Source organism: Mixophyes fleayi, chromosome 3 (genome assembly GCF_038048845.1).
Source record: "Mixophyes fleayi isolate aMixFle1 chromosome 3, aMixFle1.hap1, whole genome shotgun sequence".
NCBI classification, from domain to species: Eukaryota; Metazoa; Chordata; class Amphibia; order Anura; family Limnodynastidae; genus Mixophyes; species Mixophyes fleayi.
In genome coordinates, this window is record NC_134404.1 from 231,657,731 (window position 1) to 231,680,445 (window position 22,715).

The following is a 22,715-nucleotide window of genomic DNA, read 5'->3' on the forward strand; positions in this document are numbered from 1 at the left end:
TCAATTAGCAAACATCCATGCAATGGATTCATTTGGATTGGAGCCCAGATTGAAGCCCTGAGTTAATCTCAGTATTAAAGAACCGAGACAGTATGTGAGCAATTTACTTTCTGATACAGCAGATAAAGATTGAATGTTGTACTGAGATATTAGCTGGAAGTATATTTCCATTATTAACCTGAATATTGCCAGATCAAAAGACTGAATTATGTGATATTTTACATCTCTCTGTGCTGCTCTTAGGAATAGCTGATTGATTATTTGGCTTTGTGTACACTATACAGGATTTATAGAGATTTGGGGCCTGATTCATTAAGGATCTTAAATGAAGAGGATCCTTATTTCAGTCTCCTAAACAAAACCATGTTACAATGCAAGGGGTGCAAATGAGTATTCTGTTTTGCACATAAGTTAAATACTGACTGTTTTTTCATGTTACACACAAATACTTGATAGCTTATTTATACACTGAAATTTAAAGTTGATATTTGTGTGTTACATGAAAAAACAGTCAGTGTTTAACTTATGTACAAAACAGAACACTCATTTGCACCCCTTCCATTGTAACATGGTTTTGTCCAGGAGACTGAAATAAGGATCCTCTTCATTTAAGATCCTTAATGAATCAGGCCCTTAGTTTGGTCCAGGCCTAAGTGCTTCCACATAATCATAATACCTTTTAAGGACCATTTTAAACCTGTACCTAAAATGTACAATTTTATTAATAAAATTGTCCAGGTGATACATTCTTACATTACTAATTCATAACATTATTTCTGAATCTGTGTATGAGTTTAAAACAGCGCTCCATTATCAACTGCTGCTGTAACTATAGACCCAAGAAAACAACAATACACAAGTTGTGAATAGTGAAGAAAAAACAATTAGGATCAAATTAAAGTGATGCTGATCTCCCATATACTGTACATATAAACCCATGAACACAGTGATGAAATGGATGATACATGTGACATTGACATCAACGTGGCTTAATTAAGTCACCTAAGCAAATAGTCGGTGAAAAACACACCCTTGAATTGTAGATGTATGTGGAAACATACAGCACAAAAAAAAATGGAAAAAGACAGTTTTTGTGAGTGCTATTCGTTAACACTGCATATCTGTGTGTGTATAGCAAAATGAAAGCAGTTATGTGGTATTGGTTTATATTTTGAATAAAATATTTAAGCCTACATCATAGCATCAAGGATACCTCATTTAATGTAGGTCCAACACTGACCTATATGCTTCGAACACTACTAAAATGCAGTTAAAATCAGATGCACTCACCTCCCAGGTATAGTGCAGAGCCTTAACTAGGGTGGTGCGGGCGGTGCTGTCGCCCAGGGCGCAAGCCCAAGGGGGCGCAGCAGTCGCCCACTACCTGCTTCTGTGCCCTGGCTCAATCACACACAGCTTCCCCCACCAGAAACAATTTATTCCTGGCATCGGAAACTTGAACGGCGCTGTAGTTGTGGCCAAGCGGCATCCTGCATTAGCATTTGGAATGCAAATGCGTTCCAAATGCTAATGCAGGAAGCCGCTCAGCCGCAGCTACAGCGCCGTTCACCGCTGACCACCACTGTAAGTAAAAAGAAAAGTAATCTCCAAAACAAACTGCTCATAAGAGCAGTTTGTTATGGAGATTACTGAATTCTATACAACTACCCTTCTTACTCAAACCTTCCACCTACCTCCTCCATACCCTATCCCCTATTCCAGCCCACTTATATACCACCACTTTTCCCACCCACCTCTACTCCCACTGATCTCACTGACACCTTATTTTACTCAATCTATCTCTATTTCTCAACTATTTAATGAAACCATTTTTAATTTGATTTTCACAATATTTCATTAAGTCTCTTTTTTTTTATTTAAAATTTTAATATACATTTCTATTGTATAATATATCTTGTTACTTTTATGTATGTATTTTCGTTTTCATTTATTTTCATCAATATATATATATATATATATATACATATATATATATATATATATATATACATATATATATATATATATATATATATATATACATATATATATATATATATATATATATATATATATATATATATGTATATATATATATATATAGATATATATATTTTATTATTTTTATTTATATTTAATTGTATTTATCTTATCGTAGAATATATGTGAGCTACAAAACATGACCTAAATAGTTCCACTGCTGGAACACATGAAAAAAGAGGAGCAGTAAGTCAAATTCTTTTATATAACACACAATGACAGGGTTTAATGGGTTTTGTGTGTGTGTGTGTGTGTGTGTGTGTGTGTGTGTGTGTGTGTATATATATACAAGTTAACCCGTGCATGATACTCATGCATTCTAGTCAAATCAAGCTACTTAAGGTGTTAAAAAGGTTCTTGTCATGCATTTGGGCCTAGCCCAGGCCTCCTCAGGGGAAGAGCGTTACTTTCCGACGCAAGCGCCCTTTTTTAACGTGGTTTTGTCCACATGTCACCATCTCAACATTTTTCTCCATCACCTCATCCTTCATCTTCATCGCCACATCCTTCATCAAGCTACTTAAGGTGTTAAAAACTCCCCACTGTCACCCCCGGCAACCACCAACCACTCCCAACTGTCACTTCTTCCTCAAGAAATATATAGGTCGGTGTATAACTCTGCCCAGCAGGTGGCGCTGCAGCTTGGTTTTTTTTTACCACACACGCCACTAGGCATTTATATAGTAGATATATATATATATATATATATATATATATGAATTCTTTCAGTAAAGTGCTAGCCACACCCACACATTAGGTTGGCCACACCCACTTGTCAAATGCCACTCCCACTTAGATGGGGGGCGTCGGTGCCCTTTCTCGCCCAAGGCACCAAAATGTCTAGTTACGGCACTGGTATAGTGGCTTACATCTAGCAAGGGATGGCTTGTAAGTCACACCCAAAATGCCTTAAATAGGCCTTATAGGTAGCTGCCGAGACAACACAAGGCAAAATTTTTAAATAAAACTAAATGGAAAAGAAATAATCCCTCGCTCGATTTATCCCACATCATAAATGTTAACCTTATTCTTCTGGTTCTGACACAAAATAGTAGCAAATACACCATAACACCAGATGGTTCACCACACTACGAACTACACACCAGCGTCTTTGTCTCAGCCACTTTGAGGTACAATCCCAGCTGCTTAGTCACGCTCTTCAATCCTCTACCCACACTATATGTGCCATATGACTCAATGTCGTCCTGCTTTTTGCGGGCCCACAAAGAATATACAGTCCATGGAAGCTTTGTTGTCCAAACAGGCATGTTCAGGACCAGTCTGAGAGGCGCAGCAAGCTATGTCCTGAAGAGATAACCCATCTGCCCTGCATCTGTGTATTATGGTGTTAAACTCCATTTTAAGAATATACAATAGACATAAAACACCTACATGCATTTTTATCATACTACAATTAAGCTATATTAAACACAGTTTGAATGATAATGGGTGTGCAGCAAGCTTACCCCTTACAGTCAAGGTCATAACACCACTATCTCATTGTACACAAGCTATACTATTCAAGTAAAATGTTTTTAGGACGGTAAAACTGAGACTTCATAACATACATTATGGTCGTTTTTTCAAAGAAACAAAAAAGAACAAAGTATATTTGAGTTCCAAAAGTAGTTACAGTATGATAGCAGGGGATTAGCAAAACAACTCTTAACTCTTGAGTTACTATGAATAGCAGTGTTTTATGGCCTGTGAAACAATTTGTGATTAGGGACAAAAATCAAGGTTTCAGACATCACATTTCAATAACTACTCCTTCATCTATTTAATATTACCTTTTTAATATACAGTAAAGGCAAGGAAGCAACTGTAAATTGGCAAGCTAGATTTCAGGTACAATAAAGGTTAAGTATAAAAAGAAAAATGCAATGGAGGTGGGATTTGAAGAGCAAGCTTGTCTCCTGGCTATCAAAACAGAGTTTTATTAACAGAGTGAAATTTGCACACTAGTCTGCTGCCTATCACTCAGCATGAATCATCACCATAATCATCATCACCATTTTTCTATATAACGCCACTAATTACGCAGCGCTGTACAGAGAACTCACTCACATCAGTCGCTGCCCCATTGGAGTTTACAGTCTAAATTCCATAACACACACACAGACAGGCAGACAGACACACAGACTAGGGTCAATTTGTTAGCAGCCAATTAAATTACCAGTATGTTTTTGGAGTGTGGGAGGAAACCTGAGCACTCGAAGGATCATCATCTTCATCAGCATAATCACCAATGACCTTCATTACTAGTGAAATCTTATATAACAGCTTAGTCCGCTTGCTACTGGATAGTCATGTATATAAATAAAGGACATTAAGGTTTCACGGATGCCACTGCCCCATTTTCAAAATCATGAGAATTAGCCATGAGAGATATATCATTGCCTGAGGCAACATCTAACACAAACATTAATCTTTAGCCAATGAACGTTAATGATTTAATCTGTATCCTTTACATGTACCCTCATTCTTGGTGCTCAATATTCTACATTTATGTAAATTGTGGTAATCGGAAAAAAAAAAGTCCAACACCAAATATGAAATGTTCTTTCAGAAAAAAATGTAAATATCACAAGCTAGGAATGTTTTGTGTGACTTTGCAAACAATGATAAATTATAAATACTGTGAGGGGGCACAAAATTAGGTATTTTTAAAGTGGTTGGAATTGAGATCTAGCATATTGCTAAAGATATTGTGAAAGCAAAAAATTAGAAACAAATAAATCCCTTGTGTGGGGAAACAAGGTATTAATATCACCTCAACCTGTGAACTACGGACTATAAAAACATATACTATTTCTAGCCCTCTGATTCCCCATATTTCTCAGTCATATTTAGACTTGTGTATATTCTATTTTGAAAGTGGTAAAAGGTCTGCCAGTATGTATCGTTATCTTGCAGACTAATTCATTGCTTCAGTCTAGGCAAAAGGGTTATTGTCCATAAGGCCTGTATGAATGTACAGCACACCAGGGGGTCTCTTGTCTTTGTTTAGATGTGAGCTCAATGTTTAATTACAGAGGACTGCATTGTGTATTTAAATGTAAATGTGTCTGGATTGTGATCTCTTCTGTTTAAACAAACTCTGCTGTATAGCCACAGAACAATACCTGTCTCTAATTAAATCAGGAGTGACTCATCTGCTATCCCTTTGGCTGTATGTTTACCTGGGAAAAGGTAAACACAGAAAAGGACCAATCAGGCAGGTCCTGAAATTTCTGATGAGGTCATTTTTGGGCTTAAAAGAGAGCTCCAGAGGACAGCAAATTGGCATTCACTAAAAAGTGATAGCTGAAGTCAGGCTGGCGTTGAGATATAGATCTCTGCCCCTAATAGGTAAGGGACAATCGGTCCCCAGAGTACTGCTGAAATACCTCTCCAGGTCTTGGGGAGCTATGTGTCCGCCGAAAGCAGAGTGACAGTGACTGAAGGCCGCTACCTTTCCTGGTAGACTTAAAGGAGAAAGGGGGATACGCTTGGATTGATAGACAGCAGTCCCTAAAAGTGACAAGGATGCTGGTGAGGTGTTTTCATTATACTCTCTCTGTTTTCTGTGCCAGACTGTAGTGTTATTTGTTGCAAGTTATTATGTAAATATGTTTATTGCTGTTTTGTGCTATCATTTTGTTAAATAAACTTTGTTTTATTTTGGATATTTGCCTGGGTGATTTTGAACTTTGGGTAGGAACCAGTAGGCCAGCTGTGTGGCGCAGAAGGATACGTTGAACCCGGTATCCTCACACCTTGTTAACCGATTGTAGCTCTCCAAGAATTTTACACAGCAGAATGCAAGTAATAGCAGATGCATAGGAAATGGCAGCATACAGTGTATTCTCCAATCGGTCTTTTTATAGCGGTGTTTAATGAGCGGAGTGCATGTAGGTGAGTAGGGAGCAAACATCACAATTACATAACAAGGTGGTGTGCTGTTGTGTATGTTGGTGATTGGCCGCTGGGAATCAATCTAGACCCCTGACAGGTGCATGCTTCACGCCGTAAAACACGCTGCTACCTGACATGAACAATCCTGGATGGTAACACCGTCATTGTCCATTGACTCTGGCATAACGCCAATTTACCTCCCTGGTTTTAACCCTGAAATCATAGACCGTAGTAAGTGTCCTTTGCGTTTGGATACGCAGCGAACTTGTGTTTTTTGCCGGTCAAGTGTCCCAGTTGTGAGAATGCGCAGACAGGATTTACGTTAGATTTTTCTGACAAATGATGATGTTTGCACCTGACAAATGTTGTCCTAAAGTGGACACTGTATATAATACAAATTTATCTTTGTCACATTATTTAGCAGTATAAATATGGACACTAAGAACTAATTATTGTCAATTGCCATTTTACTGTGCCTTGTCCTTAAAAATAAATAATAATAATAACCTCAATTTTGAGGCTTGTATAAATATATATCAAACTAAAGTTTGCTGTGACTGGACCAATGTGTGAAAGAATGAATCACATGTGAAGGGTTATTTCTAAAGAAACTTAGATTACTAAGAGGAAGATGTATTTTGGCTCTGTTCTACCCTCTCCTGGTGTTAACACTATTTGTATTTTATCTAATATTTTAAATAGCCTCCTCACTGTTCCTGTGCTGCTGTGCTTGTTGTTCCTACACTTTGGCCTAATAAAGATGCTATTATACTGTCCATCTGTCTTTGGAGCCCTGACTTGACTTCTGTACTTCACAGAATACAAGATGGTTCTGCTATTGTTACATAGAGTTTGTCCTTTTGTCTCTTCATTACAAACAATACACGAAGAAGTAGTGTGCTGTTTAATATGTTAGTAGTGCCAGTAAAACTAGTATTGACAACTAACGAAAGATTTCATATAGTGATGACTTGCAATCTTGTCTGATGCTGTAAAGAACAGTTAAGTAAAGCGTTGAAAGGGGCTAGGAACAACTAATTGTGGTGGGAATGTCACTGTTGAGGCTTTTCTCACACCTATGCTGAGCTTTTGGCAATCATTGGGCTGGACACATCCCAACATCAGTATCAGTAATTTCTTTATTCAGAACCGAAACAAAGCCTTTGAATTTTCAGAAAATACAATTGGTTTGTTATAGCTCCTGACTTGGTAAAGAAAATCTACCCAAAATGATGAAAAAGTGTAATTTGTGTTCCTTGCTTTGGCATCATTACTCTTTTCCAAAACTACAAAAAGCAGGATTCTACACATAGATTTCTATAATAAAATCTGCACTTCAAAATAATAAACATTTTTTTCCCCAAGTTTGTAATGTCTTGAATTACATGCATAAAGGGTGTTAAATCTAAAATTCTGACCCAAGTCAGCCTGTGGTGTCAAGTATATCTGGAAGCGCTTCAATCAGCTGGAGAGAATTGACACAGACCAAGTTCTGTATGCAAGGAATATTCTCTAGTTTATTGATACAAAGATACAGGTTTTTATAGGCTACTGAATAAATGAATCCTACGTCATATGCATACAATAGTTTATACCACTAGTTTATGAGAAGCGCTACTGATTAACTTTCTCACGTATTCTTGAGGTGTTTACTTTTCTCCCCCTTCTAAGGACAGATGAGCCTATTATTTCTTATCTCAAGGGGAGTTGGAGATATGCTATGTGCAACACCATGGATACAGCTCCCATACTACCAGCTGGATATGAAGCTCATTATTGTTTTCATAACTGGTTACATTCTTCAGGTGTTCTCTATTAGTTCAACTTCAAGGCCATAGGCTCACATATTGCAAAACTGCAAGTTAACAGAAAAATGAATAATCTCTTCTAGCAAATAATATTTCTATACAAGTTACAATAAAATGGCTGAACAAAGGCCTTATGAGGCCTTAACAAAAAATCATATTTAACATTTCCCATCTTTTATTCAATTTTCGACCCTTTCTCCTCCTACCTACCTAATCCTATCTATAGAACCACATTCTTAATAAGCAGGTACTTATACACATGTAGGAGGCCACATGCATAGAGTTGGTCCCCTTAGGAATCTGTCAACTCATCCCCCACTAATAAGCCTGTGATCCTCCCTGTCCTAACTTGATTTATGAGGAGATGCATTTTGGCAAATGTCCATGTCTAGAAAAGATGGTTTCTTAGAAGATGGTTTCTTAAAAGATGGTTTCTTAAAAGATAGTTAATGAGTCTATAGTAGTTCTGCAGGCCTTGCATGTCCTTTGTTCAATCTTTAGTAGTTTCTTGTTGCAAACTCTGCAGTTCTTTGGCTTTGCTAGTCCAAATAATTCATGACACTCATAGTCTGGTCAGGTTTCAGAAGTAATTTCTGTGATCATCAGAGGTTCGGGATTTTCAGTGGTTCCCTTTTTGGAGAGACAACAATCAAGTGTCAGTAACTTCTTAATCAGCCATATATTTAGTTTCATTATCACCTATACGATCAACAGGATTGCTAAACCATTTGCTACTAATGCCAATATTTCCAATATCCAACATGAATCATTACTGACAACTTTACCAATGAGGTTATGCATCTGCACAAAGACATTTTCAGAGTTTACTCTACTATGAGTGCAAATTGTTGAGCACTCCTTCCCATATGTTTCTCACAGTGGCATAGGCAATATGTCACTTAACTGTCTGTTTCATACTGGGTTAGGGAGGCCTTAATCCCTACTTCAGTCACAATTATTCTGGCAAGACATATCAATACAATGAGACAGTCATTTCTATTTATCAGAACAAGACTCCCCTGATTTGAAGACTTTGCAGTGTTATGCGTGAATCCAGGTGTCTCTTTCCTGTACTTTCACTGCCATGGGAGTCGTCAACAGGACTTGATAAGGACCCTTGTATCTGGGTTCAAGACTTCTCCTGATGTGCTTTCTCACGACCACCCAGCCCCCCAGGGTGCAGTTTATGGGTACCTGTATCAAAATTAGGGTTTGCAATGGAGGAGAATATTTGACCATGTATTTCAGTTAGTTGTTTCTATAATAAGGCAACATAATTCAACAAATCACTATATACATGGTGTAGTTGCTATGGAAAATAACAGCCTGTTCTGTTTGCTGTGCCAAACAATATCTCATATGGTGTTAAACCTGTGTCTTTCCTAGCAGTATTTTTTACTGAGTGCAGGTAAACATGAGATCCATGGCAGACCTGTTTCAGCCATTATTTTCTGCATTTTCAATTTCAGTGTACCATTAAGGCGCTCCATACATCCTGAACTTTGGGATCTGTAGGGGGTGTGATAGTTTCTGGAATCCTTGCCCCGTAAAGTGTATCCCTCCGTCACTTACAATGACCTCTGGTACACCATATCATCAGATTACCTCATTCGCAATTTTCTTGGCTAATGCTTTAGCATTTGCTTTTCTATACAGCCATGTCTCCAGCCAGTGACTAAAGAAGTTGACACAGACAAGCACATTCTCAAAGCCCGAGCATTTGGGAAGTTATAAAGTCTATCTGTATCCTCTTATAGGGATATTATGTCTGGGGTGTGCTTTTCCATAGGACAGACTTACTCGGGTTACTTTGTGCACAGACTAGGCATTCTGCCACTAACGACTGTGCTGCTTGGGCGAACCCTGGTACTATCCATAAGCTGCTAGTGAGTACAACCATAGCATCTTTTCCCAGATGCACTTTCTCGTGTGCTATATTGGCCATAATGGGATAAACTACTTTTGGCAGACACAAACGCTGACCTTTACACCACTCCTTGCACTTCTAGTGCTCCATGTATTGCCCAAGTCTTTTTCTTATTTTCTGTTGCTTGTCTTTCCATAAGTTAGAGTGTGCTCTGGTCAAACAGGGGTCAGGGGGTCACCATGTAAATAGACTCCCCTTGGGGTACTGGGGCTATGGCGGCTTCTCGTGCGGCCTGGTCTATTTCACTTAGCTTCGGGGGTAGTATCTCTGTGTGTGTCTTCATCTTCATCACTGTTTGGAGGACAGCTGGAATGCAGTGAACAATGCCCTGGTATGTTCATCATATTGACTGGTTTGCTTGCTGAACCCATAAGGTCCCTACTTTTCCATACAGGGCCATAATCATGCGCAATTACAAATGCATAACTTGAATCAGTGTAAATATTTACTCTTTGTCCTTTTGCATATATGCATGCAAGTGTCAGGGCCTTTAGTTCAGCTTCTTGTGCTGACATGTGACTCGGTAGAGTCTGTTGAATCACTATTTCTGTGTGTGTGGTTACAGCACACCCTGTATACGGGACAGGATCTATGTGATAGTGTGAACCATCTACAAAAAGAGTGATGTCTGCATCTGGTAATGGTTTATCTTTAATGTGAGATAAAACCAGAGATTCTTGTTTCATTAGTTCTATGCAATCATGTTCAGAAAAATTTTGTTTGCATTTTTTTTTTTCCTTTCTTTCTGTTCAAGCTGGAATGGAATTCCCCCAAATCCCTAGGGTAACCCCAATATATACAGGTACTTCTCCCATCTTTTGAAACTTGCTGCAATAAGGCAGCAGGATTCAACATTGTGCACTGCTTAAGTGTAACGTTACTGGGAGTAAGCAGTGCTACTTCATTAGGATAGGCTTCAGTAAGGAGCATGTGGAATCCAAGGAAAAGGTTCTTGGTTTCTGAGTTCCACAAAGTTTACACTCATTAGATGGAGTGTACAGTACAACGGTTAAGACAGATGTGGTAACTTTAATTCTTCTGGAAGAGAAACACTTAGCTTAAATAACCTGTTACTAAGCCACATCATCAGTTCTATTAGTGTATATAATAATGTGTTGGGCCACAATACTCACAAACACATTCCTGCATTGGGTGTAAACCCCTGTAGTCATGGGTTGCTCTTTTCTTTATTTGGTTGGGTTAAACTTTCATATTAGAATTTTCTAATTATGTATAATGATCTATACATTACTATGGGCCTGAGTCTGGTTCTTCCAAACTTGGCTTTCCTTTCTAGTCTAGTACACATCTACAGCGCACAGCAAAGGAAAATAACGTGCAATCTATATTCCTCCTGCTAATATCAATGAACTCCCCTCTCTGGTCTCCCTTGGACCTTTAAAAAACTTAAAATACAGTTTACTCAGATTCCCCTTGTCTGAAGGTCTTAACATATATCTGTGAACATGAGAGGCTCTGGGGCCTCTTGTGCTTCCTTTTTTTTTTTTTTTTTTTTCTTCTAATAAAAAAGGAAAGGGAGGAAGAAAATACACAGTGCGCTCGGCAAGTGTTATATGTCACTCATTTCACAATAGGAGGGAATGTCCTTTGTGCTGTATATCTTCATACTTAGTAAATCTGGCCGGTAACAAATGTTTTGCTTGTGCTTGGTTTCTGTCACAACGTACGATACCGTTAAGGTAACTGGGTGTCCTAGCACAATATCTATACTCTTTTCAAGCACTAAAGCAGAGTAGTATGCAAGTGACCTTAGCTTGCGACCATGTATTTGTGTCAGTACTCCTTGTACATGTGCACTGACTTCATAACAAAATAATGTGAAAGGCTTGTCATAATCTGGCAAAGCCAGTGCTGGCGCTGAAGTTATTTCAGCTTAAAATTGGTTAAACATTTGGTTCTGCTCAGAGGAGAGTATAAATGGCTTGCTATGATCCAGAAGTGCTAATGCAGGAGCACATACAATTGCTCTTAAAGTCTTAAATCTTTTTCATTTCTGTAAAAATATAGAATTCCCATCAATGCATTACCATACCCACAATAAAAAGAATTATTTACAGTATATGACAATTATAGCACAGTAAATAAGGGCAGTAAATGTCTTTACAAACACTGATTTACTCAAAACTGTAATGAGGATACAAATAAAAACCTTTTGCTTTCTGCACATACAGAAAAACCACCTAGTTCATGCATTTGCTATGTGAATAGCACATAAACTCTAATATCTCTTCCAAAACAAGGTAATCATTACTCAGAAGAGTTTACGTTATTTAAATCCTTCATTAGTTTATACTTATGTTTGTTGTGGTGCAAAGATGGTGCATTGGAAGTTAAATCAATGCAATCTGGATTGCCTAATGGGTCTTTGCAGCTGGAGACCTGTGAATAAAAAAACTTTTGCATAGAGATTAACATTTATTTACTAGGAATTACTGTAACTGTAACATGCGTGTATACTGTTATCAGGTAACCAGTGAACAGCTGCTAAAAGCTTAACTGTGACGCTATGCGTTCCATGCCTTGATTTCCTCAAAGGGGCAGTCCCTAATTTCACAAATAGAGAATGTCAAAGTGACGAGACCTGGGCGAGTGTTCAAAGCCACTCCTTTCTTATCATCTCTTAGTACAGCCCTTTTAAATGACACTAATTAAATTTCCGGGTTTAGAAACATTCAATCTGGAATCTTGGTTCCAAGTATTCAACCATTTTAAAAGCAGCACTGTCTCATAAATCAGAGTACTCTCGTTAGACACAATACATTGTGTCTGTAAATCATTCAACATTTTCTCAACAAAATCTCTCTCCCGTGACCAAATATTCACACATATTTCTAGATTCTGTGATTTTCGTGTTCAAAGTAAAAATATATTCACTTAAGTCTCGCTCACAGACGACATTTTATCTCGTAACATTTCTTTAAAGGCATAACAAACCCTCCTGATTTCTGAGAACATTCATCAGCGCCATTTTAACACAGATAAAAACAGCATGTAAGCTCACTCCCACAATTCTCAACTTCATTAAAGAGAAAGCTATATTTCTGAACTTCAGAAACAAAATTATTTTGTTCAAATACAGAAACGGCTTGTTGGATCCCAGCCAGCTTTGTTCTGACACTAGTACTTATAGTGATAATGTACATTATTTACAATCTTGTCCGTGCAATCGGACCAAACATTTTAAAACTTCTTTTGTATCTTTTTAAAAGCTTATCATTAAGCAATGAATGTACAACTTTTTCAACCTTGAAACATGTCTCTTGTAAAAAACGGACAAGACAGACAAACATTGTGATTTAAAGTAAATCAAACATCTCCCTTATAGAGCACTAAGACAGAGAACAAACAATGTGAATTATCACGGATCTCTCTCACACGCAGTAAGACGGAGACAAAACTCACATACAGAGAAAGAAAACTTAACTGACATCTTCCAGCCTACTGCTGTGGAACTACAAGTCCCAGCATTACACTAAATACAAGTTAGCTTCAACATGTTATCATCAATCAGCACTCCGGACACATTTTTTTAATTTTACATACATTGTCAAAAAACAAAAAACAGTGTGCTTCTTATCTCAACACACTGAAATCATTTACACAGAATAAGGGAGGGGCACATATCACTTATTCAGCTGCACAGGATCAAACATACATTTATAATATACAACCTACTTGATTCATTATTCAGCTTCCGATGCATTTAGCATATCCACATATATTTCGACTTTTCAGATCTCTTAACTTTCCTGTGCCACCTCAAACAATCTCTTGGGGTTTGATCTCAATACCCCTTTGTTCTTGTCACATTACCACTTGCAACACCTTTGTTTCTCCATCCACACATATCTTTGGCTATCTCCGCTTTCTTGAAAAATTCCCTGCAGACCTTCTACTCCCCCATTTCCTTTAGTCTTTGTGCATCATATCTATGAGGGAGCTGCTGTCATTTGTTTACTATCTATATTACTCGTATTGACAGTATTCTGTTGAGTCCAAATCGGGACTCTTATCTAGTTTCTGTGGGTTGTCCTTGCACTGGACGTCCCGTTCTGTGGACTCCTTGTACTGGATGTCCGTGCTAAATAGCTTCTTTGACAGTATCTGGGACGAAGGTCTTTTGGAAATCTCTCTTACACAATTTGGGCAGATTACAGAATCTCCCTTCTTTGATATACCTCTGGGGATGGTGTCTAAAATGTTCACTCAATGTTCAAAACAATAACTCTCTAAATCCCTCTATTCCATTACATGCTTCTTTGATCAATGTCTTATGTGACTTTTATGCTTTATACATCATACATAGGTACAAACACATGCACTCAAAATTCAATCATCTTTCAAAAATCTAATCAACAATACAATTACAGTAAACAAATTGGGTTAATACTGTATTATATTAATCAGATGATACTTGAGACTCACAAATTCGCGTGTCAGGTGCCTCAGACAGACATGAGGTGACCCAGACTAGGAAGACCAACGAGTAGAAATCTACTGACCGCGGATGTTGGGGTTCAATGTGCTGGGAAACCTCCGTTGTCTGTCTTGTAGCCTGCTGGACAGCGAATCTCTGTGGCGACCTCCAAGTTGTTAAATCTAAAATTCTGACCCAAGTCAGCCTGTGGTGTCAAGTATATCTGGAAGCGCTTCAATCAGCTGGAGAGAATTGACACAGACCAAGTTCTGTATGCAAGGAATATTCTCTAGTTTATTGATACAAAGATACAGGTTTTTATAGGCTACTGAATAAATGAATCCTACGTCATATGCATACAATAGTTTATACCACTAGTTTATGAGAAGCGCTACTGATTAACTTTCTCACGTATTCTTGAGGTGTTTACTTTTCTCCCCCTTCTAAGGACAGATGAGCCTATTATTTCTTATCTCAAGGGGAGTTGGAGATATGCTATGTGCAACACCATGGATACAGCTCCCATACTACCAGCTGGATATGAAGCTCATTATTGTTTTCATAACTGGTTACATTCTTCAGGTGTTCTCTATTAGTTCAACTTCAAGGCCATAGGCTCACATATTGCAAAACTGCAAGTTAACAGAAAAATGAATAATCTCTTCTAGCAAATAATATTTCTATACAAGTTACAATAAAATGGCTGAACAAAGGCCTTATGAGGCCTTAACAAAAAATCATATTTAACAAGGGCTTGATTGATTTTTTTAAAACGTACATAATACACACGTTCACATTCAACTCCAAGCAGATCTGAAGAAATGTCTTTTGTTGAATACGGATGTAGGTATGCTCTTCTTATACACAACACTCTGCAAGATAAGAACATATGTACAATATAAAGTTTCAATAGAACACACACAAAAAAGAAAGAAGTATTCAATAATTGTCACCTCTTATTAGTATAGTCATAAATGAAAAAACATTAAATAAAACATTTTGTTAATTTTTTTCTCCATGAAATACATTTATCAGGATGTTATTAATGTCTACTGTACATAAAATGCATTTTAACAATTGCTCTTACTTGCAAATAAAAGTGCATACGTGACTGTCATACAGTCAAGGCCATTAATATTGGGATATCGACACAATTCTCATATTTTGGGCTCTATACACCACCACAATTGATTTGAATCATGTTAGGTTATATATATGCATTTGCTATATGCATTATTTAATATAATGTAATAATATTTAGATATATGTTGTGATTCTTTCAAGAAGATCTTCTACCTGAGATTTTATTTGTGGATAAGCAATACCTACATTTTTATGTTTTCTCTGGTCAGGGGATCTGGATCACGAGAGATATAATATCTCTTAAGTTAGTGATATATTGCCGGATATCTCCGTATTGAATGTTATATTATTGGATAGTCCAGGTCAGTCAGCTGATGATCGTGTGTTCACAAGTGATCACAAGAGATGTAATATCTCCTAAGTGAGCGTTATACTGCTGGATAATCCCGCAATGAATGTTATACTATTGGACAATCCCGGACGGTCAGCTGATGATCATGTGACCATGGATCTTGGAACATAGGAAACACACGATCATCAGCTGACTGACCTGGACTATCCAATAATATAACATTCATTACGGAGATATCCGGCAATATATCACTAACTTAAGAGATATTATATCTCTCGTGATCCAGATCCCCTGACCAGAGAAAACATAAAAATGTAGGTATTGCTTATCCACAAATAAAATCTCAGGTAGAAGATCTTCTTGAAAGAATCACAACATATATCTAAATATTATTACATTATATTAAATAATGCATATAGCAAATGCATATATATAACCTAACATGATCCACAGAGAACATATAGAAACTGTTGTAATTTCTACAATGTTCACCTGATTTGGATGTAAATTCCCTCAAATTAAAGCTGAAAGTCTGCAGTAAAAGCACATCTTGTTAGTTTCATTTCAAATCCATTGTGGTGGTATATAGATCCCAAAATATGAGAATTGTGTCCATGTCCCAATATTTATGGACTTGACTGTAACTATCACTTAGCACTTACACTTGCCCTGTACCTGGTGCAAATGATACAACTGATAAAACACGTACCCAAAATCCTTTTCAAGTATTGCATTGTGTGAACTCCCCTCTTTTCACTGATTGTGCCCCAAGTCTTTAGGCACCAGTATGGGGTAGATTGGGCAATGTTAGTTCCCTCTCCCTATCTCCATGCTCTTTTAGTATTTCTATATTGCAGTTTACAGAATGCTGATGCACTTAATGACCTCATCGTGCAAACAGAGTGATGATATCATTACATCCTGGCTCTCACTTGACCCCACTGACAGGAAATACCGGTTGGGACTGGTAAGTTTAGTTTTTACTTATTTGAATCCCTTTATGTGCTAAGGATACATGGGACTTTTTTTAGCACTTTGAAGTTTATGTGCAGGATGAATCCTAATCGCCCTAAGCACTGAATTGGAAATATCACTACTAAGACTATAAACATTTAAAGCACTTTACATGCATTTTTTTACATGGCAAAGTTATAAAACCTTATTAATTATTTGCTCTAACAATAATTTGGGTGTCAGTACACAGTATTGATTCTGTTTGCTGCAATATAAAAAGTTTCAATCTCAAACATGGGTATAAACAGAGCCGGATTTAGACCTTATAGGGCCCTAGGCAAGATACTGGTTTGGGGCCCCCCTCCGTGAAACAATCCATAGCACTACTTTTTTTGTTTTGTTTTTAAAGCATAGATTATATTAACTTTTAATACCTACTAGAAAAGATAGTGCAGACAAAGTTATACCAAAAAATATTAACTTTTAATTAAATCCTTACATAAAAAAAGAGTGCAAACAATGTTGTACATAGCTTTAATCTTTAATAATGATTACTTTTCATTACTCACGTTTGCTGATGGTTGCTATTATTGGTCCAACTCTGCTCAGTCTACCTCGATCCTCCGTATGATGTCACTTCATTCCCTGCACGCCCAGTCCAGGCACACTGGGCCTGCGCACGATCTCACAGCTCCCTCCTACAAAAATGATTTTTGCCAAATAAGTTGGAGAAGTATAGAAGAGAAAAAAATGTCCCCACTTTATCACTTTTGTTCCTTCTTCACACTGTTTCCCCTTTAGTACACTCTACTCCCTTCATCATCACACTGTGCCCTCCATCATGCTTTTGCCCTTTAATCATCACACTGTGCACCCTTCACCATCACACTGCGCCCTCCATATTTTTGCCCCCCTTGTTTATTTCCCCTAACAGTGCCCTCCATATTTTTGTTCCACATGTCTCTTGTTTCCCCTCACCCTCTGTGCCCTTCATGCTTATTCCACCTTTCTCTTGCCCCTCTGTGCCCTCCTTGCTTGTTCCACCTTTCTCTTGCCCCTCTGTGCCCTTAATGCTTATTCCACCTTTCTCTTGCCCCTCTGTGCCCTTAATGCTTATTCCACCCTTTTCTTGCCCCTTTGTGCCCTTAATACTTGTTCCACCTTTCTCTTGCCCATCTGTGCCATCCTTGCTTGTTCCACCTTTCTCTTGCCTCCTTGCGCCCTTAATGCTTATTCCACATTTCTCTTGCCCCTCACCCTATGTGCCTCCGTAAGTTAACTTACCTTTCAATTGCCTTTTTTTCTTTTCTGTTCTCTTATGTTCTTCTTGTCTTTTCTTTTATCCTGTATGGCGCGCTGCCGCTGTACCTCCTCTCTGCTCCAGCAATGCTCCTGCTCCTCGCTAAATTTTCACTGAAAATGACGTCGGACGTGATGACATCACGCCCGACATTCAGTGGGAGAGAGGAGGAGAGGAGACTGCCGGGAGCTGGTGCACGGTCAGCTGATTTTTTTTTTCTTAAATAAATTTTCGCCTCCAGTTCTTGTTTATTATGCGGACAGAGGGGAATGGCAGGCGGAGGGGAGCGCCCCTCTGCCTTTCCTACCCTGCTAATCGTCGGCTCTGGAAGGGCCCTCTGGGGACCGCTAGGCCCTAGGCAGCTGCCTAGGTTGCCTAGCGGGAAATCCGGCCCTGGGTATAAACACTTACTGTAAGCACTAGCGATTGGGTCTACTAACACTATCTCATCATTGCCATTTATATTTTTTTGTAAATTAGAGATGCTCAAAATTTTTGAACTGGCTTGAATTTCTATCAAATTTCACTGGTTTGATGGCAATGAACACATTTGTGGTACAATCTTTAATAGACCACAATTCAGTTTTAAAATGTGTAGCACATGTTCAATACAGTTTATCGAGGGCCATCATTCACGTTTGCCATTTGCTTGAGCTTTGCTGTTATGAACTCTAGTGAATTTTCAAATTTTTGTATCAATTTAATGAACCCATTTCAGAAATAGCTTGCAGCCAGTTGGAGCACCTTTGGTTAAAAATAATGAATAGAGAAAATGTGAGTTATGCATCACATTGCAGATTCACAGAAATCCATATCCAACATCTGACCATGTGTATTTTTAAAGCAGTTGACTTTGAATTCATTATTGTTTTCTGCACTGTAGCAAAGGTTTTTGAGAAAACACACATAAAATAACTAATCAAATATCATGCTAAAATTTACCCCCACATGTACTTCTCTACATAGACTTAATCATTTTTAAATAAGCAGCATGAATTATGAATATCTGCTTGGCTGGGGATTTCAGGACACAAAAAGAAGGTAAGAAAGTTTGGACCAGATGTCAGCAGAATGCATCTAGCAATCCAGGTAAAGTTAGATATACATGCTAGTGTCTACAAAGCCATCAAATCAGATTTGGGTTTACAAAATAAATGCTAGTGTCTATAATGTCCACACAAGTGGACTTATTTAACTAGCACCATTGCCAAGTTATATCTACACCACATAGATATAATTTAATGAACTTTGTACTATTTTTATTTTTAAATACTATTTAAATAGCGTGAGGATACCAGAGGTAATAGTGTGCCCTTTTGTTTCTGCGTTGACTGGCTTGCCCGAAAGTAGCCTTATTCGACCCTTTATTGTAAAACACAATATTCAACAGTTATAGGAATGTGCAGCAATAAATACCAGCAGGTAAAAACACCAATTATAACACAAAACACTGCAATGAAGGAATTCTGATTGCTAAACCATGTACTTACACTTGTCTATCAGCTCAGTTCGGAAAAAATAAAATGTCACCCGGCTTTTGTCAGGCCCACAAAGAGTTATGATACTTGGAGACTCCCAAGATCCCATAGTATGAGCAACTGAACAATCCAAAAGGAGCCCTAACCCCTAGTCAGGACTGTCAGAGCAAGAAAAATTGTTGGTGGAGTGACGCTGTCTTTTATGCCACTCTTAGATCTCACTGTAGTGTGACTTTAGCAGAGCAGGTCTTAAATGGTTCTCCTGCCCTGGATTGGGTACTGGTTATGAGAATGGCTGACCACCAGCCCTACCCCCTATGGTAAGCAGCTCTGAGCTGGCTAGTTTGACAGGAAGATGAGAACCCAGTGCCCACACAATCATCACAGGGATCATACGTCAAATTAACCTGCTGAACAGCCATGGTTCACCCCCTTGTAGTCTTTTATGGGAAAAATAGCAACGGGTCTGATTGGCACTTCAAGCGTAAGACTGACAACTAGCAAAGGGAGTCTTGCAAAGTCTTATGCACTGCTCCTCAGTTACCTTTGGTTGGCTGGGCCTCTGATAACCAAGGTGGTAGCTGTTTCTTTAGGGAACATGTCAACCTGCCCCACGGTGCACAGAGGATATGCACATTTAAGAATTATGCAAACATAACATGAAAATACTTAAAATATCATATTCAATGCAGAAAGGCAATAATGGTATAGATGCGACAGGGTGCCAAGTGGTCCTAAGCTTTACTTTCATAATGCCTGTCACACAGCTGTTAGCACAAGTAGCATTTCTAAATACAAAAAAAGTATTTTAAAAATATTTATTAATTTGACCAGTGAACAGAGCCAATTTAAATTTCAAGACATTCCAGTAAATTTTCATATTTGTGTACCTATTCAACAAACCAGTTTGAGAAGCAACTTGCGTCCAGTGTGGCCATATTGGCTATCCCTACAGCAATATTCAGTTGATACCCTTTTCCTTATTTGTTATTAGGAGAAATCCAAGGTGAGTATAGCAGGCACTTAAGCATGAAGTCTTTATACAAATTAGTCGATCGAATGAACTCTGAATAGTTAATTTCTATTAATTACTTATAAGTCAAAATAAGTGTTTATTTCTGCAAATCTTTAAAAAAAAAATACACGCCTCTGACTCTCTTCTTATAAATTTACTGCTTACTTAATCAAAAGCAGAATTAAAAAATAATTATAAAACAAAAAGGGGGCTTATTCTATAACAAAATCTCGGTTTTTGTTATAGGATAAATGGAAATATAAACATTTATGGAAATATAAAAATCTTAAATGTTTATATCATAATTATACTGTTTAAAAAAGAAACAATTAATCCTGTTCCAGAACCCCCTGAAAAATGAATTCATACAGCACCACCCCTAGTTATCGCTCTGACCTAGGCTAATTGTATCTATCTTTTTAAAGCGCTCTAAAGTTTGAAATCACTTTGTTCAATAATGATGAAATTTGACATGTGTTTTTATGAATGTTGTCATCATAAAATCCATGGTGATGTTGCTAGTTGCTGTGTGCAATTAAGTTAGCAAAGTTTTTTGTATTGATATAGACCATGTTTAATCTCTGCTTAGTTAAAATGTTTAATGAGTACAGTAGGGAGAAGTGTTTATTTTTCTTCCTACCAGTTTCCAAGTAACTGGTTGTTTAAATATCTTGACAAATCAGTTACTTGGAAATTAGTAGGAAACAATAGTGACTGGGGAGGAAGAAATGAATAACTGTTTGAAGGATCAGCCAATCGATTGCTTGTGTTCAATGCTGACTACGATTATAATGAGAGTTGGTAAACTCTAAGGAGTTTACTTTAGCAAAGCACTTTTGGAAAAGGTAGTGGAGGCATGCATTGTTTCATTTTGAATTATTAAAAATTATTTGTTATTTAAGTTATAAATTATATTATTATTTTCATACTGTGCTATTTGAATAACATTGAAATGACATTGACCTTGTAGGTGGTTATGAATCTTCCTACTATAGTTCCTATTTGTCTTTTTAACCTTAAATGTCCAAAATAACCTACTTGCTATATTTACACATTGTTAATCTACTATTTTCACTTGGGATGTGTGTTCAGACAGTGTTAAATATATATAGAAAAATACTGACCTTGAATGTATTATTATTTATAAAACAATAAAAAATGCTTTGTATTCTTTAATACAAGAACCAAAACAAAAATCCTAGTACTGTTCATATTATTCTTTATGCAAAGTCTTCATGTATTATAAAATAATAAACGATTATTCATAGTTTAAAATTATTTCATGGTACTCGGCAAAACCTATGCGTTACTTCAAACTCTGCACTCTACTTTTCTTAAGCCATACTTGTGTTAAAGATTATATAAGGTAAAAATTAGCTATACCTATACTAATGTACTTAGATAATTACATTTTAGGTACATAAACAAGTTTGAACTACAAAAAACATATTAAAAAAAAAGACACAACATCAATAGCTAATTTCCTTGGTGCTCCAACAGACATAAAAAAAATTAGAGGTAATCATACGTATTTCCTAAGAAGGGCATTGACAGGAAAATAATATTTCAGCACATGAAAGAATTAGTCAGATTTTACCAAGAATAAGAGACGTTTTGTAGTCCATAGTTGCCCCTTTTTCAAGATGCAGCTTGAAAATCATAAAAAAATAACATTTAATAAGAAAATTCAAGTAAAACCACGATGCCATGCAAAATGGACTTTTTTTTTTAACAAATTCCCACAAGTTCTTTTCACATGATTGGTTGAAATGTGCAAATAGAGTTAACAAAATGACGATTATTGTTTTTATATTTTATATATTGCATAACACTATATAGATTTTTTTTACAGATGATTGACTTTTTGTGTTTGCTTTATGCTGTTTAGCACAACTTTTGTCATTATAAATTCTTAATTATTGTCTTAGGCATTGAAGAGATAAAGGAATAATGCAGATAGACATGGAGGGCCTGACTCATTAAGAAAAGTTAAGCAAGAAATTGAGTAAGTTTTCTTACTTAAGTTTTCTGGACAAAACCATTTTGCAATGCAAGTGGTGCAAATTAGTTTTTTATTTTGCACATAAGTTAAATACTGGCTGTTTTTTCATGTAGCACAGAAATGCTTGAAAGCTTATTTGTACACTGAAATGTAGAGTTGATCTAGGAAAAAAAGCCAGTATTTTCCCAATGTGTAAAATAAAAAAACTAATATGCACCCTTTGGATTGTAGCATGGTTTTGTCCAGGAGAAAAGTTAAGTAAAAAAAATGAGTACTTTCCTTAATGAATCAGGCCCAGAGTCATGAATGTCCATATTAAGCTCCATTACTCGTCAGTACCAATTTTTAGCAATTTTTATGATAGAAAAATAAACATGCTTAAAATCCATTACAGATGACTGACCAAAACAAATAAACTTAA

The 22,715-nt window shown here is 37.1% G+C and overlaps 1 long non-coding RNA gene across 1 annotated transcript; it reads right to left on the reverse strand.

Moving 5' to 3' along the window:
- Positions 1 to 7,427: 7,427 nt before the first annotated feature.
- LOC142144425 (uncharacterized) lies at positions 7,428 to 14,858 on the reverse strand. Its single transcript, XR_012689704.1, has 2 exons — positions 13,369 to 14,858; positions 7,428 to 12,072 (listed from the first exon to the last, which is right to left on the reverse strand). It is a non-coding gene; the product is annotated as an uncharacterized LOC142144425 (long non-coding RNA).
- Between the last annotated feature and the right edge of the window lie 7,857 nt (positions 14,859 to 22,715).